General features: G+C 40.3%; 1 protein-coding gene across 6 annotated transcripts in view; it reads left to right on the top strand.

The window, feature by feature from the left end:
• Positions 1–5,937: 5,937 nt before the first annotated feature.
• add1 (adducin 1 (alpha)) overlaps positions 5,938–12,335 on the top strand; it is a 29,592-nt gene continuing 23,194 nt past the window's right edge. For all 6 annotated transcript variants that reach the window (XM_085359834.1, XM_085359833.1, XM_085359839.1 and 3 more), the window contains exon 1: positions 5,938–6,065. The gene's annotated coding sequence lies outside the window, so the exon portion shown is untranslated. The remainder of the gene's footprint in view (positions 6,066–12,335) is intronic.

The raw sequence follows: 12,335 nt of genomic DNA, 5'->3' as shown, positions 1-12,335 counted from the left end.
CAAGGGAAAGTCAGAGTGACAGACAGAAATGTCTGACCCGCTCAGCAGCAGGCAGCCAGTGATTTAATGATTTGTCTACTGCTGGTGAATGATCACACAGCAATATCCTGTTCTGGCTAGTTCTGTGAACCCCCCCTGAAGGCCCTGCCTGACATGATTCTGGCGTGCTTTGGTGCCAGCTAGCCCATCATATTGACAAGATCCGGGTGTCTGCCCCCCGTGCCTAATGTGACCCTCCGAGGACCTCTGGAATGAAAATCGACGAGGCAGAAGAATTACATATTGAAGCCGCCAGGGAAGGCTGCGATGCTGGACGATGAGAAGAGAGAGGCGGGGCTGGTAAAGTCACTAACAAAGCTGTGAAAACAAGATGCTGGCACTTTCCAAAATTCTTCAGCGCTTATGCAATGTAAACCAACCTTGTATATAATCATTGTAATATCATAGGGCTGGTTTATAACTCAAATGATCGGCATTCAGTCATTAACGTATTGAGGTAAGACAAATACTGCAATTTATAACAACTTCTGTTGTACTAAAGTCTGCAGCTAACAATTGCTGCGTTACCTATAGATTCTTTTAGACATAAAAAAGTAAGTTGAGACTAAGATAAAAAAAATTATTATTTTTTTGAGCCAAAATGTTGAAATTGTCTAGTTCTACCTTGTCATGCATGCATATTTTCTACTCTTCATGGTGTTTTCAGAACAGACACTTTTTCCTCCAGCCCATAAAATGGAAGATTAACTTATAATTAAGGCAATAATTACAACAATTATTATTTTTTTAAAGTTCCTCTTTAGTTTTCCTTCAGTCCTTTCATCTGGCATCAGGAGAAGAACTTGAGTCTGAGAGGCCACCTGTCCCTATCCTTCCCTCCATGCTTACAGAAGGTCAAGAGCAGGCGTGGGAGGATCACCAAAGAACCAAAAACAGTCACAGAGAAATGCAGGACTGCCAGGTCAGAGGGCAAATGTGGAGAGGAGGAAGACAAAAAGCATAACCTATTATTCAGTGCAGCCTGCTCACCATCTAAGATTAGACATGCATGCAGGTGAAAACGCTCTCCTGATGAAACCCATGCGCAGGTCACTGCCGACCCTCCCCAGTCTTGGTAGTACAACATGCCCTGAAACTTGGAGAACTCCTAAAACTCCCCCAAGAGGCCTCAGAGTGCATGCTGCAGGTCTTTATTTCACTCGGTGACATTTGGGTGCTCTTCATATAAACTGTGGTTACGTGGCTGTGTGCTTCAGCGCTGTCAATAAAGGGCTTTTGTTGCTGCAGTGAAAGCGCACTCTTGATTTATGCATGCCAAGGGTAGAAAACCCTCGACTGACCTCTAAGGTGCCAGACTGGCATTTTAAAATAACAGTTTAATACTTTTAAAAAAATGCGTGTGAGCTGGGGGACAAGAGATAATGAAGTACAGAGGAGGGTTTTTGCGATTAAAAGACAGCATGGACTCCAGAGCCGCCCGCTGCTAACATCTTATTTTCTGCTCTGAAACGTCGAGAGAGAGTAATGTAAAAGCCGAAAGCTGGAGTTTTAAAAAATGGCTTAGAAGTAAAACACTAAAACGATGCATTTTCCACACCTCCCTTTGTCTCTGTTGGGGTTTCAGCTACAGCGCAACAAGTGCAGCTGAGCTTGAAGTCTGCGACGGCACGCACGAGTACGGAGCCGCGAGGCTACAGCCCTGAATCACTCCGCGTTTTAGAGAGGGGGACAAAAAACACAGATGCTACTTTCACCGAGCAGATAGCCGCAGGTTAAACATTTCACTGAACTTAAAGGTACTCACTGTGGGACGTTTCCCGGTGCGTACGGAGATGAGGGTTGAGGCAGCGTGACAAAGTTTGACTTGACGCTCTCTCTCTCAGCTCAGCATGGCGGCGACTGAGGCCACAGAGTGGATTCAAAACTCTCCGGGCTGAGATATCAGCAGACAGGGGGAGGGTGCACAGGGAGGCGGCGAGAAGACAAGGTATCTCCAGAGAGCGCACAGCCACATTCAGACAGGCTCCTCTTTTCTTTTTTCTTTTCTTCCAGGCGACCTGTCTAGACTGAAAAGACTATCATTTTGAAATACTGTACTTAAAAAAATTAAATACACTTTTTAAATAAATCCTATCGCACCTTACATTTACTGCACATACTCGGATATTGTATTAACAATATTTTATACTGCTAGTAAAAACTTTAATTTAATTTATAACATAAATAAATAAATAAAATTATGTATTAGATGGGTTACTCAGGATATGTTAAATAGGAGATCTGGAATGTTGTTTCTGTTTCTGTTCATTTATTTCTTTCAGGAACCAAAATACATTAATTACATAAAAGGAAAAGATGTAGTGTATCACGTTTAGCTGCCAGGTAATTTCCTTGTGCAGTTCCTGGGCATGTAAAACACATTACAAAAACTCACATTCCCACATATATACACATGCAGACACACAATAACAAAAGATAAACAACTCAAAAATACTAAAATATCTTCTTATTTATTATATTTTAATATGTTTTGATTGATATTTATGCAGTGTGCATTGTCACTTCAGTTCCAGCTCCCTACTTTTAAATGCATAGATAGATAGAGCTAGCAGACCTACTCGAACTCAGTCATGAAAAGTAACATTGAGGTACTTGTTTACTTAGGTTTATGTAAATCAGCCCTCCATAAAAATACAAAATCAAAATATTATGTGTAGTATTGTGCTCATGTTTCCAAATGTCATCCACAAACAAATAATCACAGCTGCACTTTTATTATCCTTTTATGAATGTTTCATTTGTTCTTTTTCAGCTTTAAACCATAATAGGCAGCTCCCAAAGGAAGATCATAGTCCGGATGTTTACTACAGTAATAGGTGACTGATTTGTATATTTTAATGATATTTCATTATACTTTAACAGAGACTGACCTGGCTCAGCAGCCGCGTCTAACTGATGTATGTAACTAATTATATCTGTGGATATTATTTTAAAGTTTCACAGTCTTGCACTGCTTTTCACGTATTGTCTTTATTTTTGTTAACATCCTTGTGAATAATCCATCTGTAGGTGGGACCACTGGGTTCAAAAGATCACTGCCAACGTTCAAAGGTTACACAATATTTTCCTGAAGGAGAAGTGACTTGAAAACACACTGGAGAGGGAAAGACAGACTGACCCTTGTCTTGTTGTGCAGGACAGAGAAGGAGGGAGTGGGGCTTTCCATGGCACCGCAAGCTGAAAACAATACCATCTTTGAGTCAACGACAGATTGCTGCTGCTACAAGATAGAACAGTATCACAGTACACCTCTGTGACTACTTTGTGGGTTCACTGAGCAACAAATGCCAAGAACTTTACCTGCCCAGCTGAGCTGCAGTAAGCCTCTAATGTCCTTTATTGCAAGTCGTTGGTTAGGCTGTACCCTTAAACATGCCAGCGCTTCCAGGCATCTTCTGCTCAACTACAAATTGTTTATTTTCATATCAGCCCCCGGTGATTTGAGAGCTTTGAGCTGAAGGCTGGCTGTAGTTAAAAGGGGACGGCCAGTGCTGCCCTGAAATGAATACGAAAAGCAGCTGGGTTTATCTTCACTCACTCTGTGACATGTGCTTCTAAGAGAAAACAGGTGACCCAGGAGGAGGAATGTATGCTAACTTAAATGTAATGCTGCAGCTCGAGTGATTTGCTATCACTTAAAAGACCTGCATTTTACATCATATTAGATTTACTAATGCTTGTTTTTCTAGGTCTTTCTGAGCTTGTCTGCCTCACCTTGTTTAAATAGACGTCCAAACTTATGTTTGTTAGTGTTAAAAAAAGACCGATATATGGATTAAAGAATCTTATTTTCCTGTTGCTGTTGATAGGAATATCAAATGATTGCATGAAATGAAAAAAGCAAGAGAGTGAGTGTCAGAGCACTAAGTAGATGCACATATACTTACACACACTGGCACACAATAGAGCAGAAAAATTAATAGAGCAAGGTGTAGCTTTCCAGTGTAAGTATATGATCTTCATGCCCAAGCCCTTCAGACACACTGGTTGGATATATTTAGAGTCCCTCGTCGGTGTATCCATGCTACAAGGCAGACCGCAATTATTCCCAACAGTGGAAGGGCCAGTGCTGGTCTGAGATCAGTAAAGAGGAGAGTGCGTGTGTGTGTGTGTGTCAACTGGTACGGGACAGGATTAACGCCACAAGAGTCAGAAGCCAGCTCTGCCAGTGGTCCATTTGCATTGAAAGTAAGCCCAGCAAACTCAGAATGTTTTGCTGGGCTTGTTCTTACATTCAAATGCTAAGTAGTGCAATTCTAAAGAAATTAAGCCGTAAAAAACGTAACCATGTGATCTATAATATCAGTACAAGAGCAGTTGAAGAGCGTGACTGGTACACTTCATGGTGCTGAAATAAAAATGATGATAATAATAACAACATATGGCAGAGAAGTGAGCTTTTCTTGTGACTTTTTTAGTCATCTGGTAAGCAGTCTGTGGGAAATTGGGCCCTTGAATGCTGAATTCATGTGTGATTTTATCACAGGCGTGCAGAAGTGAAAGAGGAAAGGAGTTTTTTGGGCTCCTTATTTAGCTGGTCTCTCCTCTGTATTTACTTTTTGTTCTTATTTTCCTTTTCTAATAAGCCATGCACAATGAAACGCATGGTATTTGTTTTACAAAGCCTAGGTACTTCTCTGAATTCAACGCCTAGTTATGAACACCAAAACAACTAAGGCAGCTGATATGTTTGCCTGAGGCAGCAAGGCTACAGTAAGTATGTGGTGCTAGATTATATATGTTTGTGTTCTTTTAATTTTACACTGGACCGCAGTAATAGAAACAGTCATCTGTGCCACACAACAGCACAGTGTCAATTTCAAATCTCATTTAGAAATGTTTCTGAATACCTTGAACACTCTAATGTTATGCCCTACCAGCGCTGCAAACCAGTATTGCTCTGCAGCAGGTGTCTGCCTGAAGTCTGACAAAGCAGTACCATCTAGTGGCAAATAGTGAACATGTCAATATGTTTACATGAACCATTGCCCTCACATCTACTGCCATAGACTGTATAGAAAAAACAGCCTGCTGCAGTTATCCCAAATGAGTTAACTGCGCCCCCTGGCTGCCAGCTTTCCAATGTGTCCGATTGTCGACAGATATACCCTACAATGACTGTTGTTAACCCCACTCCCTGTCAGTGGCCTCCATGGTATCATCATCAAATCAATATGACTGCAAGTTTGCTGATTGCACCAACAGTTTTGTTGGATGCAAAGAATCAAGAGTAACCTTAGCGAACTCCTCTACTTACCTCATGTTTAGCCTACAAGAGATCATCACTACTTAATATATTTGGTGCACTTGAATGAGTTCTGAGAATGAGCAAATGCATGTTTAAATTATGTAATCAAATCACAACATGATCACAAACTTCCACTACTGTTCTAAAAACATGCACCATTTTCAGTATGGGTTTTTTTTGTGCCACTGTTTTTCAAGCACACTCAGAGGAAGTTATGAATGAATATTACCACAAACCATCATTAACCATGATCAGTGAAGCATCCAATGGCACAATCCTGGGAGGTCAAGAGTAGCAAGTGATACAGTGCTGCTCCCAAAATATCTAAGCTGGGACTGAAGTGAGTTACATGACATTTGCAGCATATATTTTAATAAAATTACACTGCAGTGTAGCTGTGAGTAAAGCTGATTAAAAATAAACATTTGCGACAGGTTTCAGGTGCGTACCCTTCGTTTTAATAGGCTTTAAGTTTCAACACTGAAATATAAATCCAGCCATTTCTGCGGGGCGGGCCGATAACTCGCCCTCCAATCAGCGGCTACAATGGGTTAACATGTGCTCCCAGACGACCAATAGCGAGGGACGGACTAGGCCGTTTGCCGCACCCAAGTGAGGATGATGGCGGCTGGGCGGAGCGACGACGCGGGGACGACAAGCGCAGAGAGATAAACCCCACCGTGAGGAAAAATAGCGAAAACCGTTGTCCTGCTTTCACCGTGTTCTGTTTAGATATCACCATTTCATAAAAGAGAGGGTAAGCGGTGATATAATCAACTTGGTTTGCATTTCAGCGACGGTGTTTATCCGTGGCGGCTTCTTCATATCGGTGTCTTTCTCGCTGTGTGTTCAGTGAGGCTCGGCTCTGTTTTGCTAGCATGTTGCCATTGAGCGGGGGAGTCTGCACAGACGCTGCTGTGCACTGTTAAACGACTGTTTCTGCGTTTCACTGTCCTTTATTAAACAATTCACATGGGCTCAGCTGCTCCCCTGGACCCCACACTTTGGTAGTCAGAATGTTTTACACTAAGTATCGTTAGCATTCTTTCCTAGCAGGCCTGTGATGGTGGAGGTGGTATTTTTATTTTATTATTTATTGGCGCAGAGTTACCGTTGCGTTGTAATTTGGACCCCTCTAGCTGTTCGGGTCGATAGGTTTAGTCGGACAGAGGCTCCTCGCCGTGCAGGTCTTACTCTAGTCTGGGTGTGTTTCCAAAGAGTGGGGGAGAAATTTGGGTTCTTTCCAGCTGTGTGTGTGTGCTGGTGATGGAGCAGTTTCCTGTGCTAGGTCAGACAGCTTTATGTCCTGCATGATAATATGGGCTCGCACACACTTTTAAATAATAAACAGGGTTTTCAAAAGAGAGCAAGAGAAACGCGTGGAATAATGCATTCTGTCAAATGGAAAGCTTGAAATGTATAGTACAGAAATGAGGGCTAGCTATGGCTTGATGTGCATGGCATCTGGAGTGGGTACTACACCACATAGATTTTTGTTGTTGTTGTTGTTGTTTTAAATATATCCTTAAAGGATAAATTTCATTTATTAGTGTGGCTTATACAACTGTAAATTGATCACCTTTTGATAACGTGGTGTTGCTCACAAAAAGGTTTGTCATATTTGTGCACTAAAACAATGATAGAAAATATCTACTTGTACCCTTAAATGTTCACCTTGAATAAGGATGATTGAAAGATGGTCAATCTCAATACAGTTGCTCATTTGTTTTGAGGCCCATGCTTTCGAACAGAGCCCCTAAGCTGTGGCTGTGTCTGGCTTGTTTATAAAGTCTGCTGGGAAGTCCCTTCCCCCACTTTGTACTGTATGAGGATTATCAGAGCCAAACTGCCAAGATAAATTGTCTGTGAGTGTATGTGTTGAGGCACGGTAACTCCCTGGATTTGGTAACTCTGCCAGAATGAGCGAAACTCCCAGAGGATGGTGTTTAGCTTCGTCAGTCTGCTGCCACCCTCGATACACACTGAACTACTTCACATACACACTTACTGTGTTTAACTCCCACTCCCCACACCTACACGCTTGACTTCAGTGCAGCTGAAAATGTGTTCCTCATTTTAGCTCCCTTCTCGCAGTTTCACTTTTTCCTTCCTTCCTCTCCATATGTGATCAGTTATAGCAGCATCTCAGGTGGTAGTGGCAGATGTGAAAATGGTCATTGGTGAACTTTAATTTGCACCATAGAGGTCACCAAAGATCATGTCAATTTGATGCAGCTGTGTTTAGGTTGCATATTTAGCTGGCAGATACATGCATACAGAATAGCATAGGCCTTAGTGTAATGCTAGGGAAGCTGCACAGGGAGGAGTGTGTTGTTTCAGAGAATGGTCTTCCACCACCCTGTCCCATGTGACATACGACAGGCAGATGAATCTTGAACTGCATTTTCACAGTAGGGTTAAAAAGTGTCTCACCTTGTCATGGCAGTTACAAAAGATATCGTTTCCATACTCATCGACCCACTGAGGGTGATGCAGTTAATGTAGCACACAGTAAATATAGCACTACCAGCCTGCTGAAACACTCCCTGTGAGGCACAGATGGAACGTCGGAGCCGTGTTGGCTGGGATGCATCACTGCACAAATGAAAGAGGGAGAGTTTAGTGCCCACTTTTACAGCCTATACCAGTGAGAGAGCAACAAATTATAATGTCTTAGATGCCAGCAAAGAAATTTCAGTTTAATTTAAATATAAGTTTCGGCTGCAGTTAATCTGTTTTTGCAACACAGTGTAACTCCCGCCTTGTTTGTAGTGTGTGCATTTAACAAAAAATATAAATGTAAAAAATGCTTGATGCTTAAGGGGTCGACGTTGGCCAAGCTGTGCTTGGAGTACCCTGGGATCTAAGCAGACTCCTTGCTGCATGTCGATTCTGTGGTTTTGTTTGTTTGTTTGTTTTTGTTTTTTCCCCCTCTCACATTTCCTGCGATTCGCTTCAACCGCATGATCAAGAAATGCAAAGTTTTTTTAAAAAGCCCCAAAAAATGGACCAAAAAAAGTTGTCTCATTTTGAAAAATAAGATTTCAAGATTTCACTTAGCTTTGACTCTTAAGTCCTATGTTTGAATATGAAATGGAAAAAAGGAATTACTTGTTTAAATTAAGGCTGCCACGATTAGTCGACTAGTCACGATTACGTTGACTATCAAAATCGTCGACGACTGATTTAATAGTCGACGCGTCGTTTGAAGCTTTGTAAGATCCCAAAAGACGCAGGAATAAGTAGTAGGATTTAAGAGTGTAATAACGGACTGAAACAGAAGATGGCAGCACTGCATGTACAAGGATGCCAGCTGCCGTTAAACCCCGAAGAAGAAGAAACTGTGTCCCAGAATTCATAGCGCAGCCCAGCTCAGTTTCCAACAATGGCGGCAGCTACTTAGTTTTGATATTACTCTTATTATTCTTTCTGGTCACAAAATAAACGTTTAACATATTTTCAGGTGAGAATGTAGCTGTGTAAACCTCAAATATCTGCTCAGTTTATCAGGACACCACATATTTTCAAAGCGCTCCGACGTTTTCGGAGACGTCTGTTACCCACTAGCTCGATAGTTAGCTGAGGGCAAGGCTCACTGGAGCCCGTGAGAGCACCGGACTCCCAGCAAATCGTTTTCAAACCCACCGCCGTCTTTCGCTACTCAGGTTAAACATATATAAGTCACTTAGATAACTTAAAAATGTTATTGTTTGGCTTTTTTTTTTTTTAGTATTTTATTTGTTCCTGAGTAAATCGGTTTGGCTGAGACTAAAGTTATCGTTTTTACACAGCTGAATAAACATCAAGCAGACAACTGATTATCAGAAGTGTGAGATGCTCGAGAATTTACTCCGGTGTCCTGTTATATTTTAGATAGCAAGGAGTTTATTAAACTTCACCGAAACAATCTGCAAATTTCATTAAAATTTAATAAACTATCATCTTGTCTTTATTTTTAGTTACCACATACCTTAAACACTTAAAGCTGTAAGCTAATGATAGTTATATAAGAGCAGATGTTGCTGGTGCAATAAGCTGTACGTTTTACGTCCAATGGATGATGATCTGATTAGTTGACTAATCGCAAAAATAATCGGTGACTAGTCGACTATCAAAATAATCGTTTGTGGCAGCCCTAGTTTAAATGCCCCCTCCTCTTTTTTTGACATTATTTCTGATCAAGGAAAAAAATAGTATTAATGTAAATTAATGTCAATAGCCTTGTTTACATGGGCACAAGCAACCTCATTAAAAGCCTGTCTGCATTAAAAAGAAGTGTAAACATGCCAATTTGAAGATTGTTATGTGATCATGCTCCTTTAAGGTGATTAAAATTTCCAATTGTTAATCGGTTTGATCTGTATGTAAATAGTTCTTCCAGTGTTCAGGGTGAAATTATTCTTGCTCTACATGTCTGTTACATCAACACAACAAAAACAAGTTGAAGGTCTGTTCAAAAAGGAAAAATAACACAAACTTCACAAATGTTAGAGAGGGGAGAAGCTGAAATCTGTGACATGCGGCGTTTGTTTACATTGGAAAAGACAACTGCTTCTACTGTTTTCCAGAAAGTTAGACTATTCTGCGCTTGTCAAATGCTTGGATGTGTGTAAATGCAGGTAATGGTCAGATCACTTGGTTTAGTTTCTATGTAAACAATGACGTTATATTACAGGTTTTAATTAGATTTACATTTTGCACGTGTAAACATGGCTAATGAGAGCAGCATTGTGTATTTGATTTGCTGCCTCTTGATTTTAACACGTTAGCTTGTTTAATTTAATGAGAATGAAATAGTCTCTAAAAGTGCTGGTAGATTGCTTTGTTGATACAGCTTCTTTAATTTTCAGTGGAGTGCACAAAACAAGACAAGACAACATGCACTGGGCAGAGCTGGAATGACACCTAATGCATTCTTTCTGGTAATAGCAGCTAGAGATGACGCTTTCACACACGCAGAAATACAAGAGTTACTATTGGATTCTTTATTCCCAGTGATGATAGGCATCCAGCTTGGAGATATAAGGAGTTATTGTCTCAGAGCATCTGTCAAATGGCTGAAAACAGATAAAAAGTAGTAATGGTCTTTCTGTTTCTATGTTTGTTTGTTTTTCTTTTCCTGCCCCTGAACAAATCTTTTCAGTCTCTCATTTGATTGGCATATTTTTGGACACAACAAAATAGATCTTTTAGTCTTAGCTTAGTCATGTGGAAAAGATGGTTTTAGTCCAAGCTTCCGTCTCTCAAAAGTAAATTATGATAACACTGAAGTGTGCACGAACACACTGAGTGGTTGGGAGTTTTTATTAAGAGCCGGGCACACAGAGATGAGAAAGCCCGGGGCTGGTCTTCATGTGCCACCTCGTCTGTGTTTTTGTTTTTCTGCCCATCATTGTCTCATCAGTCTCTGGAGTATGGAAACATCTGTATCGGGTGTTGTCAAAAGAGTTCAAAACATCAGTCACCAAGAGAGAATGTGGTTATTTGCTTAGTACAACAGCTTATTGTTTATCTTCCTGTTTAAGGGTAAAAATGTATATTGTAGAAGGTCGTGACTAGGATTGATTGATTGATTGAATCTTTATTTTGAACATGTTGAAAAAGTATAAAAAAAAATAGAATTAAAAGAGACAAATGAACAAAGCAAACAAAAGGAAAACGAGCAACCACAACTCCAAATAACGTCCATGTTCAAAAAGGAGCAGGAAGAAGCATAAGCTTATTTAATCCCACCCCTTTTCCACTATCTAGTATCAATAGACTACAGAAATACCTCCTTGCAATTACATTATATGTTATGTGTAATTTTTTTTTTTTTTTTTTTTTTTTTTTTTTTTTTTTTTTTTTTTTAGGATCTGGAGTATTTTGTTGTGATACTTTAAAACTGTGGACAGACTGTCACTTTCAGTCTGTATCAGGCTATTGGTAGTTACTGGTGAAAGTTCTGTAGCATGGCTCTTTTTTGGCAGGATAAGATTTTATAGGACATTAATTTGTCAGGTGTGCCATTAGTTCGGTAAATATATTGCCCTGATCCCTACCTTATTTATCTAAAATTTTGTGCTTATTTTTATTAAGTAATTTGCAGGGTTTTCTAAGGTTTATTTGTTTGGCGTATATTGAATCAAATGCTGTTTAAAAAAAATCACACTTTCCTCAGTCAGTGTGAAACCAAATGTGCTCTTTTATCAGCTTTAGCACCCTGTTAAAAGAGAGACCTCAAACAAGGGGATTTTGCCATTACTGCAGTTGGCGATAAGGGAGTCTGACACTGTTCATCAGCTAGAGCTTGCCTGAGAGCAGAGTTTCTTAGTCTTCAGTTCTGTTTCTGATTGCCTTTGCTGCAGGCTGGGGTTAACATAGTTGTTGTCTCTCCAGTATGCAGTATCAAAAGATCATTATTCACATCTCCACCCCACAGCTAGTCTTGTAGCAGCTAATACATTTTTACACAAACCTCTGTGTCCCTTATTTTTAGTTAAGGCGGAGAACACACTGCTGAGATGAAGTGATGATAGTAAAGGTAGCTATAAAGTCCCCGGCATTTGCAGGGTAGTCTTTAAACACTCCCTGAGCTCTATTCAGCAACTACAGAGCACTTTCCAATACGGATTTTCCAGTGGGTGTGGTTACAAAAGCCAAAATGTCCTATTTAATCCATTACTGCATGATTGATGATATTAACTTTGCTTCCAAAATAATTCCTGTAAGATTAAATTATAACAACCAGGATAGACATATTTACCTCTCAGCCTTGTTGTCACCTGGGAGGGTGAGTGGGTGAATGGCTTGGACACCTAAATGCACTGAAATAACTTGAAAATGAGGCAACATAGGAGCTTGAAATTGACATTATAGGTGCATCTACTAAAAATCCTGGACTACTTCAGACTAAGAAACCAAGAGCAAAAGCAACCGGATATACTGCTATCATACTCTAAATGGCACCATAGTGGAAGTGGAATTCTTTTCTTGTAGTCTTGTGGTCTGATAGCGAATGGCCAAACTAGTTAAATGAGTGGCACAT

Source organism: Diplotaxodon limnothrissa, linkage group LG7 (genome assembly GCF_057381915.1).
Source record: "Diplotaxodon limnothrissa isolate DT_005_m linkage group LG7, D_limnothrissa_male_GT1.1, whole genome shotgun sequence".
In the NCBI taxonomy this organism is placed as follows: Eukaryota; Metazoa; Chordata; class Actinopteri; order Cichliformes; family Cichlidae; genus Diplotaxodon; species Diplotaxodon limnothrissa.
The sequence above is the reverse complement of the archived record's forward strand: the minus strand, read 5'-3'. Positions and strand labels throughout refer to the sequence as shown.